At 31.8% G+C, this 7,029-nt stretch overlaps 1 long non-coding RNA gene across 1 annotated transcript; it reads right to left on the bottom strand.

Moving 5' to 3' along the window:
- Positions 1-5,635: 5,635 nt before the first annotated feature.
- LOC119767664 lies at positions 5,636-6,503 on the bottom strand. Its single transcript, XR_005277636.1, has 2 exons — positions 6,025-6,503; positions 5,636-5,960 (listed from the first exon to the last, which is right to left on the bottom strand). It is a non-coding gene; the product is annotated as an uncharacterized LOC119767664 (long non-coding RNA).
- Between the last annotated feature and the right edge of the window lie 526 nt (positions 6,504-7,029).

The following is a 7,029-nucleotide window of genomic DNA, read 5'->3' as shown; positions in this document are numbered from 1 at the left end:
GACCTTTCCAATGAGTCCACAACATTGAAGATCTGGCAACCCTGTCTCGGGTTATGACCACTTAAGTGATATTTATATACATTTTTGAAGCCGGATCTCGATTAAATGTATGCAAACGATGTCCGGATCCTTCATCCGACCCATCGTTGGTTAGGTAATCGAAAACCCTTTCCAACGATTCCACAACATTGATAATCTGGCATCCCTATCACGAGTTATGACCACTTAAGTTATATCTGTGTACTTTTTTTTCTGGATCTAAAAAAATAGCTGAAAACCACTCATATTATCCATTGTTGGTAAAAAGTGAGGAAGGCATCAACCACATATGTGGATTAAGTTAGCTTTTATTTTAATGTTTTCAATATATTTAAAAGGAGGCGAGGGTTACTTCTTGAATCTTCACCTATACGAAGCATTATGAATGGTCGTGTGGCTCTATCAAAATATATGAAAAAACTTTAAATTGGATAAAAGAAAAAAACCACAGACAAATTATTTTCTTGGTCACGGATATTTCAAAAGGACCTTTAAGCTACCAATGATAATCACCTTCCGTCATATTGGCGTAGGACATACAGTATGCGAAAATTCTTACCGGTTGAATAATATTTAATTTGGTTTTTTTTCATAATGTTTGAAAAATAAACTTTTATGGTACTGAGATTTTTTCAACGATTATTTGCAACAATATCAAAAAAGTTTGTCGAGGATTAACATTCTCAGATGATACTAGAGAAATAGTAAACATTAAGATTAACGATGTATAATGATTAGGCAAATAAAGAACAAAGGCAGGACACCAACACTACCAGCAGCACAGCCAGTGATGCCAGGAAACATTCTCTATAAATGCCTCTTTTCGTGAGTGTTCGCTTTAAATTTCGTCACAAATGGCAACACTAAGCAGACACAAAAGAGCGCTGGAAGAAAAAAGAACTCTGCCGAAATGGACGTGGCCCAGTGCATTCTCGTCAGATTAGAATGAACTTGGGATATATTTGTTTTAAATGCTTGTAAAAGGAAAAGAATATCTTTTAGAAAAAATCAAATTAAACTGAAATGTTCACAAAAAGTTGCTCTACTGGTTGGTGTACTTGATCTAGTAAATTTCAAGGTACACTCCAGATTATCCAGCATCATTTAGACAAGACCGCCTATTAGGTTGAGCATGGGTATATTTCCCATAGCAAATAGTCCATTTCAATTCTAAAGTTCCGGACATTTTTCTTTCATTTTGTAAGAAAAGTGAACATTTTGCCTTGTTGTCAAACCTAGCCATGAAAAGCAGAATACAATCATGAAACCTCTCGGATAGTGATCATCTTCTAAGCAAACGATCTAAGCCACTCTGAGACTCAAATTTCTCCTGGATTCATGACACTCTGTTCGCTTTCATCTGACGGATTCACTGAACCGTGAAATTGCTGCGCATCGACCCGCATCTTTCATTGTTTGTTCGTTTTTTTTCCCACATCCTCTTAAGATCTCGAAACCCCAGATGATGCTGGTTGAGTTTCGCCCGCAGCTTCTTCCTCTCTCTCACACACTTTCTGTTTTAGTTGGAACTACGATCACACTTTCTTTCCGAAACTCATCCTCACTTTCCTCCCAGCCTGGCACAAAATTCGAAATCACTTTCATTCCGTGCATATTATTCCCGAAGATCGTCGACGCGAGATCACTCCCTCACGCCGACCGAAGATCATCAGCTCATCTCTCTTTGCGCTTTTGCTGAGCATCACTCCTCTGCGCATCCCAGCCTGCTACGTTCGTTGACGAAACCGCGATCACTCGAGCGTGAAATTCGGTTGCGCCGCCGTCGCCGCCATCATGATCAACGGTCGCGTTCTCGTTTGATCACGGTCGCTCGTCGCAAAAGGGCAAACGGCGGCGGCGGCGACTTCCGTAGCGAAGATCGTTTGCGATCTAAACGACGAAGACGGGTCGTGGCGCGAAAACGGAGAAAAAAAAGTACGCGATCGGTTTTGACGACGGCATGGCACCCTGCTACGATGTTTGGCCTTTTTCTCTGACAGTGTGAGGTTTTTTTTTTACTTTTATGTTCGAAGCTGTTTTGTTTTTATGCTTTCATTGTTTTGATTAACTTTGATTTCGCTTGATTTGTTATAATTGTGTTACATGTCTAGTTTTCTTGATCTCATCGTTCGGTATGAAACATGCTTAATTGTTTACATGGAAAATCAACACAAAAAATATTATTTGGATAGACTTCTCTCTGAAAATCCCTTTTTAAATCTAAAAATCTAATTTTTTTTTCTATTTGCAAAAAAAGTAAACATTTTGGAATGTTGAAAATTTGGTAGGTTGAATATTACCTCTTTTTTGAGTAATATTACCTAAAACATGTTTAAAAATGTGAACCTGATAAATATTCACCAGCAACTGATAAAAAATCATTATTTTCTGATGTAAACATTTTTTTGAACACAAAATGTTTCACCTTTTCCTGATGAATACAGTCATCCCACATAATCGGAACACCCACAAATTCGGAACACTTTTGTGATAATTTGTCAATAGCATGCATCTTTTCTGGCAACTCTACTACACTCAAACCCCGTTGGTTTGACACCAACTGTTGTCAAACGAACGGGGTCACTTTTTAGTTTGACACCCCCTTTAACATGGAGTTCACACACACTACCAAACGTTTGTTTTGAAGGTGTGCGTGTGCGCCGTGTAAAATGTGACATTTCGTCACTTTTTAGTTTGACTTTGACCCAGCGTTGCCACATGTACAGATTTATCTGTCATGGTACAGATTTTCAGCAAAGATCTGAGTACAGAATCTGTACGTACAGATGACAGATATTTGGGTCACCGTACTGATTTGTACAGATTTTCAGATAAAACAGATTCTTATTAAAATGATATTATTGAATAGTTAAATTATTGCAATTATCTCAACATTTAAGAACTTTTCATTGATTAAATCTAGTTTAACTTTTGAAACATTTAGAAATGGATCATGCTTATATTTTTTAACGATCTTAGATCCATTTATGCTAGAATATTTTGAACTAGGAGTCTCACTTAATACTAACCCCCAGTACGCCGCGGGTAATTGGCTCCCTCCCACTAACATTTACACACAAGATCCTCTGTAGTTTTAGGTTTTTCTTAGGTTTAAGAAAACTGCATTTACAAAAGCAGACTCATTGCTAACCAGGTTTCAGTACCGACAAGGACCTAATAAAAATAATTTATAGCATTTTGTTCTAATAAAGTTATAACATAATTCCCAGCATTTCCCATTCTTCTCAAAAATGATTTTGAAATGAAGGAGAACACAAGTACAATAAAATCTAAAATACTTCAAAAATTTAATAAAAGTTGTACTGAATCATACAAAAAATAATGAGTCATAATGTTTATTGTATTTTTTTATTAATTTGAGTATATTTTTAAATTATATGAAAACAACATGAGTTTTTTATATTCATAATCTTGCTTATTGCATTTAAAGCATTTTTTGCAAAAAAAAAGTTTGATAATAAAAATTATCTTTTTAGCATTCCATACTTAACATGCACTAAATTTGAAACATATTTACAACCGCCTTGAAGTTGCCTGAATATTAAAAAATTTAATCCTCGTTTTTCAAAACATTATTATTTGTTTCTTGGAAGGTAACGCCATTATGTCACATTAAACTATTTAATAAATGGAATCTGGTCAAAGTAAATATTATTGAAAGTTTTCGATAAATCATGTTTTGTACCGTCAACTGGGTCAATCAAGACTGCAGTCTGTATGAATATGGATTACAGTCTTACTTAAATTATTTAATTCTTAAATTCCTGAATTCTTAAATTCTTAAATTCTTAAATTCTTAAATTCTTAAATTCTTAAATTCTTAAATTCTTAAATTCTTAAATTCTTAAATTCTTAAATTCTTAAATTCTTAAATTCTTAAATTCTTAAATTCTTAAATTCTTAAATTCTTAAATTCTTAAATTCTTAAATTCTTAAATTCTTAAATTCTTAAATTCTTAAATTCTTAAATTCTTAAATTCTTAAATTCTTAAATTCTTAAATTCTTAAATTCTTAAATTCTTAAATTCTTAAATTCTTAAATTCCTGAATTCTTAAATTCTTAAATTCTTAAATTCTTAAATTCTTAAATTCTTAAATTCTTAAATTCTTAAATTCTTAAATTCTTAAATTCTTAAATTCTTAAATTCTTAAATTCTTAAATTCTTAAATTCTTAAATTCTTAAATTCTTAAATTCTTAAATTCTTAAATTCTTAAATTCTTAAATTCTTAAATTCTTAAATTCTTAAATTCTTAAATTCTTAAATTCTTAAATTCTTAAATTCTTAAATTCTTAAATTCTTAAATTCTTAAATTCTTAAATTCTTAAATTCTTAAATTCTTAAATTCTTAAATTCTTAAATTCTTAAATTCTTAAATTCTTAAATTCTTAAATTCTTAAATTCTTAAATTCTTAAATTCTTAAATTCTTAAATTCTTAAATTCTTAAATTCTTAAATTCTTAAATTCTTAAATTCTTAAATTCTTAAATTCTTAAATTCTTAAATTCTTAAATTCTTAAATTCTTAAATTCTTAAATTCTTAAATTCTTAAATTCTTAAATTCTTAAATTCTTAAATTCTTAAATTCTTAAATTCTTAAATTCTTAAATTCTTATATTCTTAAATTCTTATATTCTTAAATTCTTAAATTCTCTTAAATTCTTAAATGCTTTAATTCTTAAATTCTTTGATATTTTTTAAATTTTAAATCTGGGTATGATTTGAAATTCTAGATTTTTATTTTAAGTTTTAAATCTGGGCATGATTTGAAATTCTAGATTTTTATTGAATTTTAAATTTTTTGGATTATAATTTTGAATTTGAAGGATTTTGAATATATGAACTATTAAATTACATTATTTTAATTTTATTAATTTTTAATTATTAGAATTTTAAAGCTTCCAATTTGTTTTTTTTTTAATTTTGTTTTGTATATATATTTCTTTTTATTTTTTTAATCTTAGATTTTTTTAGTTTAACTTTTTTGTATTTTTGAATCTGTGTGTTTATGGATTTTCTCTTTGGTTTACTTCTTTTCAAGCAAAATACAAAATCCTTCCTTTTAATTTCAAGATTCTGCTTTATGAGATTTGGCATCAAAAAGCAATTCGGAATTTTCAATATTATAATATCGATTACAAATTGATACATTTATGACTTTCAGTTGCAATAAAATAAACAAATTCTGAATATTTAAGTTTTTTCACTAGAATTTTTGCAAACAAACATCGCGCGAAGGAACGTCACCGAGTCACGGCGTTCTCACAGGATTCTTACAGAATTCTAGCAGAGCGAAAATATTCTTACTAGAACTGTGCCATCTTCCTGCTAGAACTTTGCAAGAATTCTCAGAGAATTCTAGCTCAAATGCAATAACCGGTTCTAGCAGGAGCCGGCGAAATCAATCGGTTCTGTAAGAATCCTGCTAGAATTTTGCTAGAACTATTCTGACAGACTGCCTGCTAGAATTCTGTAAGAATTTTGCTAGAAAGAAATGGCTGAAATTTTCTGCTAGAATCCTGTCAGAATTTTGCTAGAATTGAACGGATACAATTTTTTAAAAAGGGAAATTTTGTTAAAGGTTTCTTGAGAAGGTTTGCTAGATTTTTCTAGCAAATTGAAGCAAAATAAAAAAATATATTTATTCAATACACACGATACTCGCAACAACTATAAACAAAAAACACACACTTTTCTAAATTAACTTTCACTCAGGAACTTTTTTTCTGGAAACGATCGAGGGGGGTTGCGTTGTACTTGGCGTCGTAAAACATTTGCAATTTTCCGTTTTCTGAGATGCAACCCGTGTTGTCGTCCAAATTTTCCGGGCAACATGGTCAGCGAGCTGGAATATGTTGTCATGCCAAGCATTCAACGGATGAACTGCCTGTATCTGATTCCTGTTATTATGAAAAGAAAAAGGCTTTTACTTTAGATTTTTCTAGATCTGTTTTATTTACTTACCAAAGTTGACGGTGCAGAAAATGCGTCGTCCTCCTCCAAAAGAAACAGAAATAAAAGAGAAAATTGACAAGATGGCGGTATTCACATTCGCCACAAAACGGTTAGGCGAAAATGACGTCATTTTTGACAAATTATGTCTGTCAGAATTTTCTAGCAAAATTCTAACAGAGTTCTGGCAGGCCTGCTAGAATAATTCTAGCAGGATTCATACTGAACCAGCTCTGCTAGAAATTTTCGTGACCGGGCACGCGAAGAAACGTCTTTCCTTGGCCGTTTCTTGGTTGTTTTTTATATGGAGTTTTGCGTTCCTTCCGAGCTGCATATCAGCGTTTAGTGTTGTCATAAGATTGTTCAAAATGCATGTTAAAAAAAAGTTTTTTACAAAAAATATACCGTACAGATAATAGTACAGATATTCGCCATGCTTGGTGCAGATAAGACAGATTTTTGGACCCTCTGATACAGACGAGCATGTGGTAACACTGCTTTGACCAACCAACGGGGTACAAACTAAAAAAGTGTCAAACGAAAAAGTGACCAACCACCGGGGGTTGAGTGTATTTTCAGGACCTTCATTTGGACTTTCTCTTGCTATTTCACTAGTAAAAGTAGTACTTTGTAAACAAAAATCTACATTTCAAGACGATTTTATTCCGAGCAGCAAAACACTGCCTCCAAATTGCCTGTTCCATAATTGTGGTTTGTTATTGTGCCTTCCACAATTGTGGAACACCTGAATTTTAATGACATTTTCACAAAAAAAGTTATCAAACTTTTCATAAAACATAACTAAGCATGAGTTTTATTGGTTTCAGTCAGTGAAGTCATTATTTTGTAAAAAAAAAATATGTACTCATGGAGAGAACCAAAGTTTGTTTACATCCGCATGAAAAAAGTGTTCTGAGTTGATGGATTTCGAAGGTCAAAGTTTTTCTTCAAACTACCAAAGTTAAAATTTGCAGTTTTTCGATACAGCAGTCGAAAGATAGCAAGAAGATTAGTGCG

The sequence above is a fragment of the Culex quinquefasciatus genome, chromosome 2, assembly GCF_015732765.1.
Source record: "Culex quinquefasciatus strain JHB chromosome 2, VPISU_Cqui_1.0_pri_paternal, whole genome shotgun sequence".
Lineage (NCBI taxonomy): Eukaryota > Metazoa > Arthropoda > Insecta > Diptera > Culicidae > Culex > Culex quinquefasciatus.
This window is presented reverse-complemented; position numbering and strand designations above follow the sequence as displayed.